Below are 19,263 nucleotides of genomic sequence, written 5' to 3' on the forward strand. Positions count from 1 at the left end.
AACTGTCTGTCTAACAGAGTAGTTAATTCCTGCAAAATTCTAGGATGGATGCCTTCCGGGCCCAGTGATTTATGAATTTTAATGTTTTTAAGGCAGCGCCGTACTTCTTGTTGGGTTAGGCAGGTGAGATTTGTGGGAGGATTTATCCCTACTCATTTCATCTGCTATAGAGTAGCAGAGAAGAATGTATTTAGTAGAGGGAACCAACATTTTTCAGTTTTAGGCTATGTTCACACAACATATATTTTCATAAAAGGATGGCCGTTGTTGCAATTGTAAGAAAACATACGTTGCCTTGCTTTCAATGGGATCCTGGCCAGAGTGTATACACATAGTATATGCTCCGGCTGGGATCTCTTGCAGCGTCGTAGAAAACTGCATGTTCCATAGTATGCAGTGGGGAGTTCTGATGCGGGCGCGCACAGATGCGGCCCGTAAGATCATCTTTTCAGAGACCGGACGTTCCTTGACCTGGCATGTATGAACATAGCCTAAATTTTCTTACTATTTACATAAGTTTTACTTTCTGTGGCAATCATTCTTTCTGTGACAATTTTTGCTCCTTTTATTTTGTTTTACAAAATCTAATCTTTTGCCTATAATTGTTCAACGCTTCCCCACTAACTTCCTGTTTTAGCAGTCGGAATGCTTTTTTAAAATTATTTTTTTGCACCCCTAACAGTTGGAAGTAACCGCATTGGTTTTCTACTGTTTCTACCAGGTTTATTTACATAGGGTTTGTATCGTTCAAAAATGTCCCATTTTTCTTGTGTACTTTTATTTCTAAGGGCATTGTCCTACAACTGTTCTATTTTCTCCCACCTCCAATACCATATCATAGCCCCAGCTCTCCATTTACTCTGTCTTTACCATCTATATCGTAGTTGCCTTCCCTCAGTCCCTAGTTTAAAAAGGATGTACCACTAGGTACATCCTCTTTAATCTGAATGCACAAATCGAACGGCGTCGGCACGGGGAAGCGTTCTATGCACCGGAACCGACCGGTGCTGAAGAACTGGAGGCCTGCCGGGCCGCCCCCAGTGGGAGGGATTTCCCTCCCCTGTATGACGCGGCTCCATTCATTCTAAGGGAGCCGCGTCATACAGGGGCGGGAATTCCCTCACACTGGGGGCGGCCCGGCAGGCCTCCAGTGCTTCAGCACCGGCTGGTTCCGGTGCATATAACGGCGCTGTCTACACGAACCGGGCCTCGGTCCGAAAAACGGACCGCGGCACCGCCTTCCCCTTGCCGGCGCCGTTCGATTCGTGTATTTAGATTAAAGAGTATGTACCAGGTGGTACATCCTCTTTAAACACTCCTCCAACCTCTTAGGTTCCTATTACAGGGGCCGATGAAGGCCCGATCAATACTGGAAACAAGCGCAGATCTGCTAGATCAGGGCTCGTTTACAGGGCCTACTATATGGCCCGATAATTGTTTAGCAGATTCAATGCAGTACATACAGTTTGTTTCCTATGAGCAATCATAGTTCTTTCCTTTTGCTGCAAAGAAGAACAGGTTTGTTAGTTTATCTCTAGACAATTTCTCAGTTCTTTCTAGACTTGGGCTTCTTCACAGCTTTATTGTTTGATTGATTCCACTGAAAAGAGAGAAGCTCAGCTACAAAGGGCAGCTCAAGCTGCAGTAGTATTTTTGTGTATTTGTCTTGATTTGTGCTAATGTGCTCTGATTCTTATCAAGTGATTGAGCTTATGCTGCCAAGTGATTATATTTGCAGTCACATAAATTACCTTGAAGATGAGCGGAGAATTTATGAAGCCTGAAACTAAAATTTCCTTTTGAAAATGAGGAATAATTTAATCTGACGAAGATCTATATTATATTATTCCTTGGAATGTAGAAAAATAACTTACATGTCTGCATTGGTAATATTTTCTGGATTTTATTTATTAATGGGTTTTCATTTGGTTCTCATTGTGACGGAACGATTCTGCTACAGTTTGTGTGTGCTGGATTTTAACTGTGTATGCTGTAGTTAACAAAAAATGGGGAAGTTATGGGGTGCTGTGGTATAGCAGCCATAAAAGTCTGATGTGTCTTAATACAGGGGGAAGAAGAAAAAATACTTACTTACATATACTCTCCTAAAGTAGAGGTTTCCAGAGCCATTGTGCTCCATATGGTAATAATACCCATATTACCCCACACAGTATGATTGGAAAGGTAGGTGAGTTGGGAAAGAGTAATATGTGAGTTAAAGGGTAGGTGAACCCCACATTAGGTAGGCATGTTTGTTTAATAGGTGGGTCCTCCTAGGAAAAAGGTAGGTCTCCCCCAGTAGATAGAAAAGTCTCCCCAGAAGGAAAGTCCCCTCAGTAGGTAGAAAGGTTTCCCCCAATAGATAGATGTTTTTCCCAATGGTAAGATATGTGCCCCTAGTAGATGGATACGTTTCGCCAGTTGGTAGGTGTATTCCACTGTTAGGTAAGTTGGCCCCTCAAAGGATATGTAGTCATAAATTAGGTAGTTTCCTCCATTAGGTAGATACTTTCCCCCTCAGGTAAGTCGGTTATCCCCTTAGATAGGTATGTGCCCCAAATAGGCAGACAGGTTCCTCCAGAAGGTAGGTAGTTTCACCCCTAAGGAAGGTGTCCCAGTAGATAGGTAAGTATCCCCGATAGGTAGCTATGCCCAAACAGTTGCACAGTTTCACCCATTAGGTACGTCCCTGCCCCAGAAGATATTTAGATGCCACAGGTAAGTAGATAGGTTCCCCAGTAGGTAGAGATATATATATAAATCTGTGCCATGCTTGTAAGGGGAATAAATTGTTACTTTCAGAAGCTGTATTCTTTGTAAATACAGATCACTTAAGTGGACCTATCAGTCATACTTTTGACTATATATATATATATATATTTCCTGGTCGTCCTACGGCAGCACACCACGGGTTAATGTGATGTCATCTAACCGGATAGAAGAGGGTTAACCTAGCAATAAGCATAGTTAATTAGATGAATTCAAACCACGCCCCCTAAGGGGGCTATATCTAGCTGCTAGGTCCAGATACCATTGTATTTTTTTCTCTTCTAAACGGATAGAGAGGGTTAGCCACGGATTCTTATCTGTGGCTAACTATAGATTTATTTATTTATTTATTTTTTTATTTATTTTTTTTCTTCCACCATAAACGTTACAAGGGATCTGACAGGGAAACACTGTTTAGTGTTTCCTGAGACCGCACTGTCAGTCCTACATAATGGAGGGCCCGGAAGCACAACATGTTTATGTGGGCAGGGTCGGCAGATGGCAACACACCTCAGGCGGTACCTAGAGACTCTACTAGGAGCGCAACCGCGCGGATCAAACGCCATCAGGGATTCAGAGAAGTGTCGGAGGAGGCGGCGGCCGAAGGTAGGCCGCATCCGGAAGTAAGTCGCCGGAAGTGAGTCACCGGAAGTGACTACATCGGGTAGAGGCCGAAGCCACTGGAGATTAGCGGACACCCGGAAATACGTCACCGGAAGTGACAACATCGGGATGCCGGAAGCCAGCGTCGCGCTGGGAGGACGCGGGCGAACGCTGCGGTGGTATCTTTAAAAGGAGATAAACATTGCGCCGATACTGCACGCCGCCGGGAAGCAGATTCTTCACTGTGCAAATGTAAGTAACCGGAATCATAGCAGCTTGTGGTTTCACAAGCAATGTAATACAGTGAGGCACACCGGGTCATAAGGACTGCTAGTCTGAGAGCACGGTACTATTGCTATGCATAAGCATCTGCATTATTAACACCCGGTCTATGTGGATGGATTGTCTCTGTGGTTTCACAGCAGTCCAAATAATATTGATATATGTATCTCCTGTACTGCCTGCATACATTAGAGGTTTCTCTTATATGTATTTGCATTAAAATATACGATTGATTAATTGTACTATAGTCCTTATAGAAGTAGGCTGTATTATCATCCTGATGCGAGATGTTGAGTTTTGCTCTTGCTGCCGAAGGGGTGATTACTATCATCCTCCTGTAGTATACCAGAGCATGGTTCCTGTGGCTGGGCTGAGGATGGCACCTGTCAACAAGTGTTATTATATATTTTAGGAATTAACATGTTTTATGTTCAACTGTTATTTGTATCTCTCTGTACCAGTAACTGGCAGGCAGAGATGGGTTACATACTTTTCACTTCACACAACACACTACAGCGACATCTGCTGTCCCTAGTGGGAACTGCTCTAGGTAGTGTGGTAAGCTTAGGAAGTTGCTAGAAGGGGGTGTGGTTATGCAGATAGGCCCCCTATATAAGGCTGGCTGTTGCAGAGCTTAGCTGAGACAAGTGAGACAAGAGACAGGAGACAAGAGGAGACAGGAGACAAGTGAGACAAGTGACCAGCTGTAGAGGGAATAACATCACCTCAGGAGATCACCACAGAGAGAGAAGCTGCTGAGGGGAACAAGGAGAAAGATCTTACACAGAGCAGCAAGAGAACAAACAGCTGGAGGTGAGAGAAAGAGAGACCTTGAGAGACAGTTTGTCAGGTGCACCCTCAGGAAAGGGGCAGCACATATACAGTCAGTGGGAATCCTAAAGACAGACACCCAGTGGAGAGACTTGGCTGTAGGAGGGAGCCGAGTTAACGTAGGCCTCGGAACCCATCTTCCTGACATTCGGGGGGTAGGATTGACTAGGACCCCTGGATACCTCTGGGACCCGAAAGTTGTGGCCTAAGGCCCGGCCCAGTAACCTAAGCAGGAAGCTCCCTAGCAGACAGGGAGGGAAAAGCAGACTCAAGCGCCATTGGGGAGAAGTCCACAGGATCACAGTGCTCACCAGCGTCCCACACGTACTGGCAGACCAGGACCTAAGGCAGGTCGTCCCTCTACACACCACCAGGCTCTCACAAGTACAGTAACCCAGTCAAAGCCGCCAGTAGTCACCGCTGTGTACCAAAGGACTGTATAACATCTGCAAGACCAACAGTAAAGGAGTTGCTGTTACACTGCCTCCCTCCTTGTCTCCCTGTTGTCTGGTCTACCTGCACCACACCACCATCAAGGGCCATATTACCAGGCAGCAGTATTTTGGGGTTGGCCCCCGGGGGAACTACAGGTCCACACCACCGACCACCTTACACACGGGTGCAGCCCCCCTACAGAAACCGCTGCAGCAGCCACAGAAGAGAGAGAGATACCCGGGAAGCGCCAGAGAGTCCCCCTGTACCTGCAGAAGCCCTCGTGCCCACCTGTGACCGTGACAAAGTTCCAGCCATCCTGCAGGTATAGCACACTTTCCCTCTGCAGCCCTCAGTGCATCCCCTCACAGAGGAGCTCAGCACCACACTCAGGAGAGACTACCATCACCATCATCCTCTCCTCATCCCCCTCACTCTCTTCCCACACACCCCGGCTCGCTGCACTCCTTTCTGTGCTTTCAGATGTCGAGTCCTCCTTCCAAGAGATTACACAAGGCAAAGCATAATATCTGTACAAGATGTGAACAGCCCATGCCGGAATCCTGGGACCAGGACTCCTGTGCCAATTGTTTGGCCTTAGATCAATCTCAAGGGGAAACAGCAGTCTTTTTGTCATGGTTTAAAAGCCAGCTATTGGATACATTTCAAGAGGTCAAATCTACTCTAAAGCAATCACAGCCCCTGCAGCCAGTCCAGCCTGCTCACTCTGCTCAGCATGCTCAGTCTCAGCCTGTCTTATCATCTGCCTCCCTGGAGGCCTCTGATGCTGATTCTGCGGATTATGAGTCAGAAATAGAGGAGAAGGATGAAATCTATCTTTTTCACAAGGATCATATGCCTAAGTTAATTTCCAGCATTAAACAGACTCTGGAATCAGAAATGGATGTCAGTCAGAGTACTAAAAGACAGCAGCTATTTCATTTCCCCATTTCCAAAAACAAGGTACTACCTAATCATCAAATTATGAAGGACTGGCTTCAGAGGGTTTGGATTAAGCCAGAAAAACGTTTTGACCAAGGGGCCAAGTTTAAATCTATCTATAGACTTGAACCTGACTTTTTTTCTGAGTGGGAAAACCCCCAAAGATTGATCTACCAGTTGCACGTCTATCGAAGAAATCGGTCTACCCGGCGGACGATTCTTTGCTCCCCGACCCGATGGATAGAAAAGCAGATTCTATGCTAAAGAGATCTTTTTCGGCTGCCTCCTGCTCCGCCAGAGTGGCTTCCTCCTGTGTCCCGGTAGCCCGGGCCCTCCGTGTTTGGCTGAGCCAGCTGACTCAGGATATTGAACAGGGAGTGAAGAGAGAGGATTTGTTGAAGGATATGTCGATGTTGAAATCTGCGACAGACTACCTTTGTGACAGTGCTATGGATTCCTTAAAATTCGCCTCTAAAACTATGGCTGTCTCCAACGTAGCCAGAAGAGCTTTGTGGATCAAACAGTGGCCCGGGGATGTGCCAGCGAAGCATAATTTCTGCTCGCTGCCATTTCATCCGTCCTCACTGTTTGGTCCACAATTGAAGGAGATTCTAAAGTCCCTGAATGAAGAAAAGGGTGTTAAATTCCCTCAAGCATATAGGAAGAAGAATCCTAGATATTTTCAAGGAAGATCCAGAAACTCTCCCAAGCGGCAACGTAATTTTTGTCCCTCAGGCAGACGAGGAGGATATAAGCCGAAGCAGGACAACTCTGCAAAGAGGAAGCCTTTTCAGGGTAAAAAATCAGACCAATGACATCAGGCCTTCCGATCCACCAGTGGGAGCCAGATTAAGTCATTTCGCAAATCACTGGTCGGAGACATCTCAAGATGCCTGGGTCACCTCAACAATAACCCGCGGATACTGCCTAGAATTCCAAAGTTTTCCACCAGACAGGTTTATGATAAACAAAAATGTAAGACCTGTTATTTTCGACCTGCTAGACCAGTTTGTGCAAAAACAAGCCTTGGAGATTGTTCCACCCCATCAACAACAAAGAGGGGTTTATTCACCGATATTTGCAGTCGCCAAGACAAGCGGAGAATGGCGTCTTGTCATAGACCTTACTTACCTAAACAGATTCCTTTTGAAGAAACATTTCAAGATGGAAACCATCCAATCAGCAGTGATGAACATCCAGGACAGCGATCTGCTTGCAAAAATAGACCTGCAGGATGCGTATTTGCACATCCCGATACTCAAGGCCCACAGACAATATCTTCGTCTGGCAGTTCGCACTTCTTAGGAAATCATCCATTACCAGTTCACATGCCTCCCTTTTGGCATAAGCTCGGCACCCAGGGTCTTTACAGAAGTGGCGGTAGTCCTAGCAGCAGCCCTGAGACTACAGGGAATCTTCATCACACCCTATCTGGATGATTGGCTCCTCAGGGCCTCCTCTACCGAAACCCTTACACACCATCTTTCAGTCACACTACAGTGCCTCTCCAAACACGGTTTCCTGATAAACCACAAGAAATCTCACTTGATTCCTACCCCCAAAATTAAATTCCTGGGCTTCATCATCAACACCCGAGAGATGAATCTTCAGTTATCCAAAGACAGGATCTCAAATATCCAGAGTTCAGTACGCAACCTGGTGCGTTACAACTTCTGCAGGGTAAGATACGCCATGAAGGTCTTGGGACTACTAACATCTTCAATAGAAGCAGTTCCTTGGGCAAAGGCTCATTTCCGCCCCTTACAAAGGCATATTCTTCATTTCTGGGACAGATCACAGGGCAGCCTAGACAACCAAATACCTATGTTCCCATCGGTAAAGAACAGCCTCAACTGGTGGCTGACTACACCTCATCTGACCCAGGGGAGATCTCTAGTTCATCGTCTTCCTACAGTCATCACTACGGATCCATCAGGTTTGGGTTGGGGTGCCCATGTCAACAATCAATGGATACAAGAAAAATGAACACCGGAAGAAAGAAAACTTTCCTCCAATCTCAGGGAACTGAGAGCAGTCAAGCTGGCATTAGCTCATTTTCAACATCTCCTATGCCATCAGCCAATCCAGGTACAGTCCGACAATCTCTCAGCCGTGTATTATATCAACAAACAAGGAGGGACGAGAAGTCCACAGCTGGAAAAAGAATGCTCCCAGATAATGAGGTGGGCAGAGAGGTACGTAGACTCGATATCGGCAATTCACATCAAGGGTACCCTGAACATTCAGGCTGACTGGTTAAGCCGAAACTTCCTCCTTCCTGGAGAATGGGAATTAAACCCCAACATCTTCAAGAAGATAGTGGACAGGTGGGGACGTCCAGCCCTAGATACGATGGCGTCCAATCAGAACAGGAAGATAGAGAGATTTTGCTCCCTGTCGAGACAAGGGAATCCGGTGGCAATAGACGGGCTGTCAATAAGCTGGAGAGGAATCTTCGTCTATGTATTTCCTCCCTTTCCGATGATTCCCCATGTTCTGCGGAAGATACAGCAGGAAAAAGTGGAGGCCATAGCAATACTACCCTACTGGCCTCGCAGAGCATGGTTTCCACTCGCGTTGAAATTATCGAGAGGAGAATTTTGGAGACTACCACAACAGGAGAATCTCCTACTGCAAGAAGGAATGAAGTACCCTCAGGTGCACCAGCTACACTTAACAGCGTGGAGGATGAACGGTCAGTCTTAAGAAGGAGAGGTCTCTCTGATAAAGTAGTGGATACTATCCTAGCTTCCAGACGACCAAGTACCAATAGAGCGTATGCCAGAATTTGGAAACTTTACTCTCTTTGGTGCAGGGAAACATCCAGAGAGACTCAGGAGGTGGCCTCAGTCCTTCAATTCCTCCAAAATGGGTATGACAAGGGCCTCAAGTTAAATACCCTGAAGGTCCATCTTACGGCCATTAATGCCCATACTGAGGGTCGTTTTTCAGGAGTGGCCCTTATATCCAGGTTCTTCCGGGCCATAGCAAAACTCAGGCCTACCTACCATAACCCAGTACCCTCCTGGGATCTTACCATAGTGCTAAGGCAGCTATGCAGCAGCCCATTCGAGCCATTAGAAACATCGGATATAAGGATGCTGTCCTGGAAGACGCTATTCCTAGTAGCGATTACATCAGCAAGACGATTCAGCGAACTTCAGGCCTTATCATGTAAGGACCCATACCTACGCCTTCTACCGCATGCAGTGGTACTTAGAACAATGTCGGGGTTCTTACCAAAAGTAGCCTCATCTGCAAATCTAAACCAAGAAATTATTCTTCCAGTCCTGGAGGGAACTTCAGACTCTAATGCCCACTTATTAGACGTAAAAAGAGCCATATCCTGTTATTTGGAAAGGACAAGAACAAACAGATCATCCGAATCCTTATTCCTACTGTGGGAATTAGCGTCACCAGAGGTAGGCACAAGCAGGCTTTGGATGCAACTAAAAACGTTTATTGGTAACAAACCAGAAAAAAAATAGTCCAGCATGAGGCCTTTACAGCAGCCGTTCTAGCTTCAAACACAAAGCAGTTGACTTTCAGGAACATTAACAGAAAGCATATACACACCACCGTGTAGTTATGTCCTTATTCAGACCAGCAAGTCTGTAGCAGCTCTGTTGCAGGGCTTCTCTCTCCAGCTCCTGTCTGCCAGATTCACTGTGGATCAACTCAATCAAACACTCTCAGCAGGTTGTCTCTCCACACCTCATGCACCAAGTCAGAGGCTTTTAAAAAAACCCAGTAAAGCCTGGACCGGAATATGGGAACGGCCTCCCACCCACGCTACAGCCGTTCCAAGAAAGACAGCCCATTTTAGCCACACAGCAGCTATACTAAATAGCAAATGTCAGTAACCTATAGTTACTGACCACGAACTGCTGTCTTTCCCCCACAGAGTCCCAGGACCTCTGTGGCACATACATTGTAGTTCTCCTGCTGCAATTCAGGTATGTGGAAAGTCTGGGATGTACAAGCGGACTGGCAACCCTGAACTCCCTGAAACTTCCATACATAGCACAATAACCTGCTTGGCACATATCTACCTTCCACTATTTTTCCTGCTGGTTGCCTACATATCCCCCCCCTCTGCCCAAGGCCAGGAGACTGGGCACTTGATCCCATCAGACAATGGACCCTTGACAAGGCATCTGCATTTATATGATCTTTCCCTGCCCTGTGTTCTACTACAAACTTAAAGTCCTGTAATGCCAAGAACCACCTTGTCACCCTGGCATTATTACCTTTATTTCTATACATCCACTGTAATGGAGCATGATCTGACACCAATCTGAACTTCCTACCAGCCAGATAGTACCGCAAGGACTCCAGAGCCCACTTTATGGCCAGACATTCTCGTTCTACAATAGAATAATTCCTTTCGCAGGAAGTGAGCTTCCTGCTCAGATATGTAATGGGGTGCTCCTCTCCATTTACCTCCTGTGACATTACTGCGCCCAAACCCACTTCTGATTCATCAGTCTGCACAATAAACTCTTTAGTAAAATCAGGGGCCACTAACACTGGTTGACTACAGAGGGCTTTTTTCAGGGCCTGAAACGACTTTTCTGCCTCCTCGGACCACTGAATCATTATTGCCTTTTTCCCTTTTGTTAGGTCTGTCAATGGTGCAGCTATGGAGGCAAAATTTGGCACAAACCTACGATAGTAGCCCACTATCCCTAGGAACGCCCTTACCTGTTTTTTCGTAAGAGGCTGGGGCCAACTCTGAATCGCTTCTACTTTGTTTATTTGGGGCCTTATTGTACCCTTACCAACAATATAGCCCAAATAGCGAGCCTCCTCTAAGCCAACAGCACACTTCTCAGGGTTAGCAGTAAACCCAGCTTCCCTGAGTGAATCAAGTACTGCCTGTACCTTGCTCAGATGGGATTCCCAGTCACTGCTAAAGACCACAATATCGTCTAAATAGGCCGCTGCGTACCTGGTATGAGGCTTCAAAACCTTGTCCATTGCTCTCTGAAAGGTAGCTGGGGCCCCTTGTAAACCAAACGGCATCCTAGTATACTGAAATAGCCCCTCTGGGGTGGAGAAGGCAGTTTTCTCCTTTGCCTCTTCTGAAAGGGGAATCTGCCAGTAACCTTTGGTGAGGTCGAGAGTAGTAATGTACCTGGCTGGCCCCAACCTTTCGATTAACTCATCCACCCTGGGCATGGGGTAGGAATCCCACTTAGAGACCTCGTTTAGTCTGCGGAAGTCATTACAGAATCGCCAGGTCCCATTTGGCTTAGGGACCAATACAATGGGGCTAGACCAACCGCTTTTGGACTCTTCAATAACCTGTAGGGCTAACATGCGCTTTACCTCATCAGAGACAGCTTGTCTCCGGGCCTCTGGAATTCGGTATGGCTTAACATGTATTTTCACCCCAGGGTCGGTAATTACCTCATGTTGAACAACATCTGTAGTACCTGGAAGGTCGGTAAACATATCCCTATTACGCTGTAGTAACTCCCAAGCTTCCTGTTTTTGGGGTTTGGACAGGGCATCACCAATGGTAACCTTCCCAATATCTGAGTGAGTGTCAAGTTGGGATGTCAGGGACACTACCAAGGACTCTCTATCATGCCAAGGTTTAATTAAGTTTATGTGGTACAGTTGAATAGGTTTTCTTTTCCCTGGCTGATGGATTTTATAATTTACCTCTCCAACCTTCTCCATCACTTCATAAGGACCCTGCCACTTTGCTAGGAACTTACTCTCAACTGTGGGAACAAGCACCAGTACACGATCACCAGGGTTAAATTGTCTCACCCTAGCTGCCCTATTATATATCCTGCTCTGGGACTCCTGGGCCCTTTTCATGTGTTCCCTCACAATGGGCATAACACTGCTGATGCGATCCTGCATTTGGGTGACATGATCTATCACACTTCTGTAAGGGGTAGCCTCACTCTCCCAAGATTCTTTGGCAATATCTAGCAGACCCCTGGGGTGTCTCCCATATATCAATTCAAATGGGGAGAAGCCCGTGGAAGACTGAGGGACCTCCCGGATGGAGAACAGGAGGTATGGCAGCAGACAATCCCAGTCCCTCCCATCCTTTTCTACTACCTTTCTCAACATTCCTTTCAAGGTTTTATTGAACCTCTCTACTAAGCCGTCTGTTTGAGGATGATAAACAGAGGTTCTAAGCTGTTTAATTTTCAGCAGTTTACATAAGTCCTTCATCACCCTGGACATAAAAGGCGTACCTTGGTCAGTTAGAATTTCTTTTGGCAAGCCAGTCCTAGAAAAAATGTGAACTAACTCCCGGGCAATGCATTTTGAGGAGGTATTTCTCAGGGGAATGGCCTCAGGGTACCTGGTGGCATAGTCCAACACTACCAAAATATATTGGTGACCCCGGGCAGACTTTAGCAATGGGCCTACCAAATCCATCGCTATCCTCTCAAATGGTACTTCAATTATTGGTAGGGGGACTAAAGGGCTCCGGAAATGGGACATAGGAGCAGTTAATTGACACGTTGGGCAGGACCTACAAAACTTCACAATCTCCTGATAACAGCCTGGCCAATAAAACCTTTGCAGGACTCGCTCTTGTGTTTTTTCTGCCCCCAAGTGACCCCCTAGCACATGACTGTGTGCCATTTCTAGTACCATCCTCCTATAAGGCACTGGTACCAACAATTGCTCTATTAATTCTTCCCGTACCTTATTGACACGATACAACAAATTATTTTGGACAGAAAAGTGTGGAAACCTTTTCTCAGCATCAGGCTCTTGTGGAACCTCATTTAGTACTGTTACACTTTCCCAAGCATTTTTTAGGGTGAGGTCTCGCAACTGAGCAGTTCCAAAATTCTCTCGTGATACCTCTAGTTCAGGAACGTTTTGCTCAGAAGTAGACATCTCACCCTCATCCCCAGCCAACACTGCTAAGGGAAAATTGTCCGGTATATTAGGGGTCACCCCTACGGCATCACTTTGGACATCTTCATCTAGGGGAATCGGACTGAGAGATTGGGGACACAAGACATTTTCAGACACACCTTGGGGCTGAGACCAGAGTTCCCAGAATAACGGAAAGTCCCGGCCCACAACCAGAGGATGTAGCAAGTCTTTCACCACACCCACCTCATGGTTTAGTGTCCCGCAGCCAGTCTCTATAGTCACTTTGGCAAGAGGATAGTGCTTAATGTCCCCATGAATGCAAACCACCCCCACCCGTTTTTCTGGAGATAACAGAACATGGGGAATAGAAGCTCTTAAGAGGGTGACCAGACTGCCAGAGTCCAACAGGGCGACAACACTGACCCCATTTACCCAAAGTTGGCTCTCTTGGGGGCCATGTTCATGCAGGGGTGTAGCGCTGCAAGCAGGATGGGCAAACATGGAGAGGCGACGGGTGGCACCACACTCCATTGGTTCCTCTTGCTGAGGACAGTGCGCTGCAATATGCCCCTGTTGCTGACACCTCCAACAACGTACCTCTGCTCGGCTACCCAAGGGGACTTTAAAGGGTGAGGGTACCTTTCCTGGGCCAACAAACCTTTCTCCTTTAGGTATACCACCCTGAGTTGGTCGGCTGGCTCGGCTCTCCTGGTCAGCCGAGTAGGCTTTGGCATTTGTCCTCTGAAAGCGATCCCCGGAGCGCCCCATGGAGTGTTGGAGTTTACCTTCAGGCCCCAGATAGGTCTCTGCAGTGGTATAACGTTCCACTAAGGAAATCAGCTCATCCAGTGACTTGGGGTCTCCCTGGGAAACCCAGCGATTAATGTCTCTAGGAAGTCCACTTGTGTAGCGGTCCATAACGATCCGGTCAACAATTGCTGAGGGATCCAGAAACTCTGGTTGTAGCCACTTGCGCACCAGGTGTAGCAGGTCAAACAACTGAGAGCGAGGCGGCTTATGTTTCTCAAACCGCCAATCATGGACTCTGCGAGCCCGAACTGCTAAGGTGACTCCCAGCCGGGCCATAATCTCAGCTTTAAGGAGGTCATAGTCCTTGGCTTGCTCTGCAGTCAAATCAAAGTATGCTTTTTGAGGCTCCCCAATCAAGTAAGGTGCCAGAACCTCAGTCCATACTGCAGCAGGGAGTTTTTCTCTTTCAGCAAGTCTCTCAAAAACTGCCAGATAAGCCTCTACATCATCGTCCTGGGTCATCTTTTGCAAGGCGCGTTGCACTGCCTTTTTCACCTGTATGAGCCCAGATAAGTCCTCTGTCCTCTGAGCAGAAACATTGTCCCTGAGGACTGCAATTTGTTCCAGCAACAAACGATTTGTTTCTTTCTGGGCAGCATTGGCCTCCACCAGTTGCTTGCAGAGCTCCTCCATAGCAGGGGACTGGCTTGGCAGAGTTGCAGCAGCTTTTACCCAGGACATATGCTGATTACTGAATTCACCAAAATCATGCAGTTGTTACCATTAGCAACCAAATGCCCGCATCCTCCACCATGTGTGGGAATTAGCGTCACCAGAGGTAGGCACAAGCAGGCTTTGGATGCAACTAAAAACGTTTATTGGTAACAAACCAGAAAAAAAATAGTCCAGCATGAGGCCTTTACAGCAGCCGTTCTAGCTTCAAACACAAAGCAGTTGACTTTCAGGAACATTAACAGAAAGCATATACACACCACCGTGTAGTTATGTCCTTATTCAGACCAGCAAGTCTGTAGCAGCTCTGTTGCAGGGCTTCTCTCTCCAGCTCCTGTCTGCCAGATTCACTGTGGATCAACTCAATCAAACACTCTCAGCAGGTTGTCTCTCCACACCTCATGCACCAAGTCAGAGGCTTTTAAAAAAACCCAGTAAAGCCTGGACCGGAATATGGGAACGGCCTCCCACCCACGCTACAGCCGTTCCAAGAAAGACAGCCCATTTTAGCCACACAGCAGCTATACTAAATAGCAAATGTCAGTAACCTATAGTTACTGACCACGAACTGCTGTCTTTCCCCCACAGAGTCCCAGGACCTCTGTGGCACATACATTGTAGTTCTCCTGCTGCAATTCAGGTATGTGGAAAGTCTGGGATGTACAAGCGGACTGGCAACCCTGAACTCCCTGAAACTTCCATACATAGCACAATAACCTGCTTGGCACATATCTACCTTCCACTATTTTTCCTGCTGGTTGCCTACACTACTCTACTCCGGTCCTAACCGGGGAGCCAAAGCCAGTAAAGCCTCACTGTCAAGATGGATAAAAGAGACTATAAAATTCTGCTACATAGCAGAAGGCCTAGAATCACCATTATCTCTCAGAGCTCATTCAACAAGATCAACCGCTGCCTCCTGGGCTGAAAGAGCCAATATCCCATTAGAGGAGATCTGCAGGGCAGCCACATGGTCATCAGCCTCTACGTTTGTAAAGCACTACCGGCTTGACATATTATCCTCTGAGGGGTCGGCCTTTGGCAAAGGAATAATCCAAGGAGCTACAAGATGATCCCACCCTTATGTAAGGTACTGCTTTCCATGTCCCATGGTGTGCTGCCGTAGGACGACCAGGAAGTGGAAAATTTTACTCACCGGTAATTTTCATTTCCTGGAGTCCGTAGGCAGCACAAGCTTCCCACCCTGATGTTCTATTGCTATATGTATTATACAATGGTATCTGGACCTAGCAGCTAGATATAGCCCCCTTAGGGGGCGTGGTTTGAATTCATCTAATTAACTATGCTTATTGCTAGGTTAACCCTCTTCTATCCGATTAGATGACGTCACATTAACCCGTGGTGTGCTGCTTACAGACTCCAGGAAATGAAAATTACCGGTGAGTAAAATTTTCCACATATATATACTTACATAATATGTTCGATGTATACTGTATTGCCTTAGCTTTGTTGTAGAGAGTTTAGGATTGTGGATAGAGATGAGTGAAATTTGAGGACATTCAGGTTTGTTCGGTTTACCGGTTGCTCAAGAAGTAAGATGCAGTCGTAGGGAGTCCTGGAAAACATGGATACAGGTTCACAGAACATGGATTCCAGGCAGCCGTAGGGCTTTCTGTAATAGTGGGGTGACCAGTGGTTGCCAGGCAGTGTAATAGCAGATGTAATAGTAAATATGGTGGTGTACCCTGAGGCACTTGCCACTGTGGCCCGAAGTGGTATGTGCCCACCCCTGGATGTACCAACACACACTTTTTAGTTAGAACTGATGCAGGTGCTTTTGCAGGGGTAGTGTGAGGAAAACACAGAGTCTCTGGTGAACTTAAATAAGATTAAGTTTACTGTAGAAATCCTTTTTGTAGTGCAGCATACAAGATAAAGTATTTTCCTTGTGGGTGGAGCTAGCTGTCAGGGGGACCCCTAAGGAAACCTAGCAATAGCAGCAGAGTATTTTGGCTTTCTGCACTTACCTAGCCACTGACTAGAGATCCTGTCTTAATTGTAGAGTAGAGTTGTTCCCTTTTAGTCACTGGCCACCTCAGCCTCCTCCTCTGTGGGCTTTTAGACACATATAGCCAAGATGGGGGTTGTGTGAAAAGAAATAAAGAGGAATCTATTTGGCTTGAAGTCCTGCACAGGGGACCTGGAAGAAAACCACAGCAGGAGGTCTGTCTGGTGTGAACCTCCCTCAGATAAATCCTGGGATTGGTGGGATGGGGTGAGGGATCCAGCTCAGTGATTGATATAGGGAAATCCCCCCAAATCATAGTGGCATAGACACAGATAATCATAAAGTTAGACAGTTAAACAGTTAACCCTTTGAAAATCTCCTTCAGCTGTGCCATACCATACATAAAACACAGTGACATCTGGTGGTGGGAATGCAGAATACACCTTCAGTGTAGCATTTGACATACATAAAGTTACCAAGGCTGGCTGCTTTTGGGCCCTGTTTGGGGCTAAAGCAAAGCTTCTGTCTTGGTTGGCTGGTAGATATATAATGTGGGATTTGGTTGTGTTGCAGGCCAGTAACCTGGATAATTAGCATGACTGCCAACAATCTGTATATTCCTGAAAAAAAATATTTTTTTTCCACTGCCCTAGCCGTGTTGCTGGGTATTGGCAATATTGGTATCTGATATTGATGACCTATATTGAGGATTTTACCTTGAAAATCTCTTTCAGTAAAGTTTTGTTTGAATGACATTGGTCTGAGGCTATCATGCTTTTAACATGAACATTTATAAATCTTTCATTTGAAGGGGACCATTTTTCTACAAAAAGACTTTATTGGATCATTTGCAGAGTCAACAGCAAACAGTAATTAGGGCAGTTCTAAGTGGTTAATTTATCAATTTAGCTGTTTACCACTCGGCATAAATTCTAACATCCCATTTAACCCTGCTACCAGAACACTTAATTACAGTTAATGGGTTCACACTTTTTTAAGTTCCCAACTAGGGATACCTTTTGATTTCTCCTTTTTTTCATATCTTTTATCCAGGCTCCTATCTGCAGCCATCTCTAACTCAAAAACATCAAATCCACTCTTTTCTCAGTTGGCAAAAATGCTTTTATGTTTACACTCTTCATTTTATTTAGCGTTACAAAGTATAAGTATTGATAGAAAAACACTAACAGATGATGTGGACCTATAGATCTGACATCATCAATAGTCCAAAGGCTTATTTCCATTCTCTGTAAAACACAGACCCTATGGAGGGGTAAGCCCTGCAGTGGACTCTGTCCCGCCTGGCATGATGTATCAATATGATGCCGGGAGCGGGGATAGTGTTTAAATCTTCGCAGCACTGTAATGACATAGCCATTACATTATAGTGCTCCAAAGATTTAAACACTCTTCCTGCTCCTGACATCATATTGATACAACATACCAGGCGGGACAGAGTCCACTGCAGGGCTTACCCCTCCATAGGGTCTGTGTTTTATATAATGTGGAAATAAGCCCTTAGGGTACAAACACACACACACACACCGTATACGCAGCAAATACGCAGCACAACTACAGCAGATTTGATGGTGCAGATTTGATGCTGTGTTCAGTTATTTAGAGCTAATCTGCTGCGTATTTGTTGCATATTTGCTGCGTATCGCAGCAGTAAATACGCTGCGTATACGGTGTGTGTTTATACCCTAAGGCTGGGTTCACACACAGTATATTTCAGGCAGTATTTGGTCCTCAAGTCAGGTCCTCATAGCAACCAAAACTAGGAGTGGATTGAAAACACAGAAAGGCTCTGTTCACATAATGTTGAAATTGAGTGGATGGCCGTCATATAACTGTAAATAACTTCCATTATTTCAATATAACAGCCGTTGTTTTAAAATAACAGCAAAGATTTGCCATTAAATGACGGCCATCCACTCAATTACAACATTATGTGAACAGAGCCTTTCTGTGTTTTCAATCCACTCCTGGTTTTGGATGCTATACAGCCTCACAAATACAGCCTCAAATATACATAGTGTGAACCCAGCCTCAATATGTAATCAAACAAAAAAATGACAATACTATGATGTGGGTGTGCCCATCAGAGTCACAGTCTAATGTGTATGGGTGCAGCAAACAATAAAACTAACATTAAAGTGTACCTGCAGCACTGTGCATCATAGTCATTTCCCTAATGCACGTGTATTTTAAATTTGTCACCAATGCATCTCCATAGCTCCTGTCTCCAGTGAGAGACCCAGCATAATGTAAGTTTGTGGGTCTGACCATTCCTTCCTCTATCCCTTTTAGCAGGTATACCTGGTTGCAGTGGCGTAGCTACAGCATTCGCATCCTTGGGTCACACAGACTCATGAATCATGCAGCTGCTGCTGGTCTGCACACACCGGAGCTAAGTAGGGGGCTCGGGCCTGCCTGATCTCTGCCCTTAGTGCTCACCTCTCTGCTTTATTGCTCATCTGGTTGACCTGCCCCTTGCCTCCTGAGCACCAATCACCAGAAAGAAGGGAACCAGGCAAACATAAAAATGATTCCTGCCCCTCCTTCTCCCCTCTTACTAATGTGCTGTGCTACTGTCTTCCACTGCATGCTGTTGTGCTGATGCCAGCTAACTAGTTATGATCTCTTAAATGTTATGGGGAGAGGGTACATCCAAGCTATGCTAAGGAGGGGGAGGGGGGCAGACAGGGACTGGAGAATGTGTATACTAGGAAGAATAGGCAGGCAGGGACTGGGAACACAGTGTGGAGAATGAGTATACTGGGGTGGGGGGACAGAAAGGTACTAGGGACACTGTAGGGGGGACAGGCTTTAGGGGGGTTAGCAGGTGCTGGTGTGTGGGATGGGGGAACACATGCTTGCGCTTGCCAAGGGGTGGGGACTTCCAGCACCAGAGCCCATGAGTCTTTTTTGAGATATTCCTGGGGAGGGGTTGCTTGAAAATAATAAAGAACACTTACCTCCCTGGCTCCAGCACCACTGCTGGTATTTACCGATCAGTGCCCACTGTGCAGTTGCTTCTAGGGTCTGGGGCTGTGAGGTTGCAGGCCCCTTTAGTCAATCAGCGACTGCTG

Source organism: Dendropsophus ebraccatus, chromosome 2 (assembly GCF_027789765.1).
Source record: "Dendropsophus ebraccatus isolate aDenEbr1 chromosome 2, aDenEbr1.pat, whole genome shotgun sequence".
Lineage (NCBI taxonomy): Eukaryota > Metazoa > Chordata > Amphibia > Anura > Hylidae > Dendropsophus > Dendropsophus ebraccatus.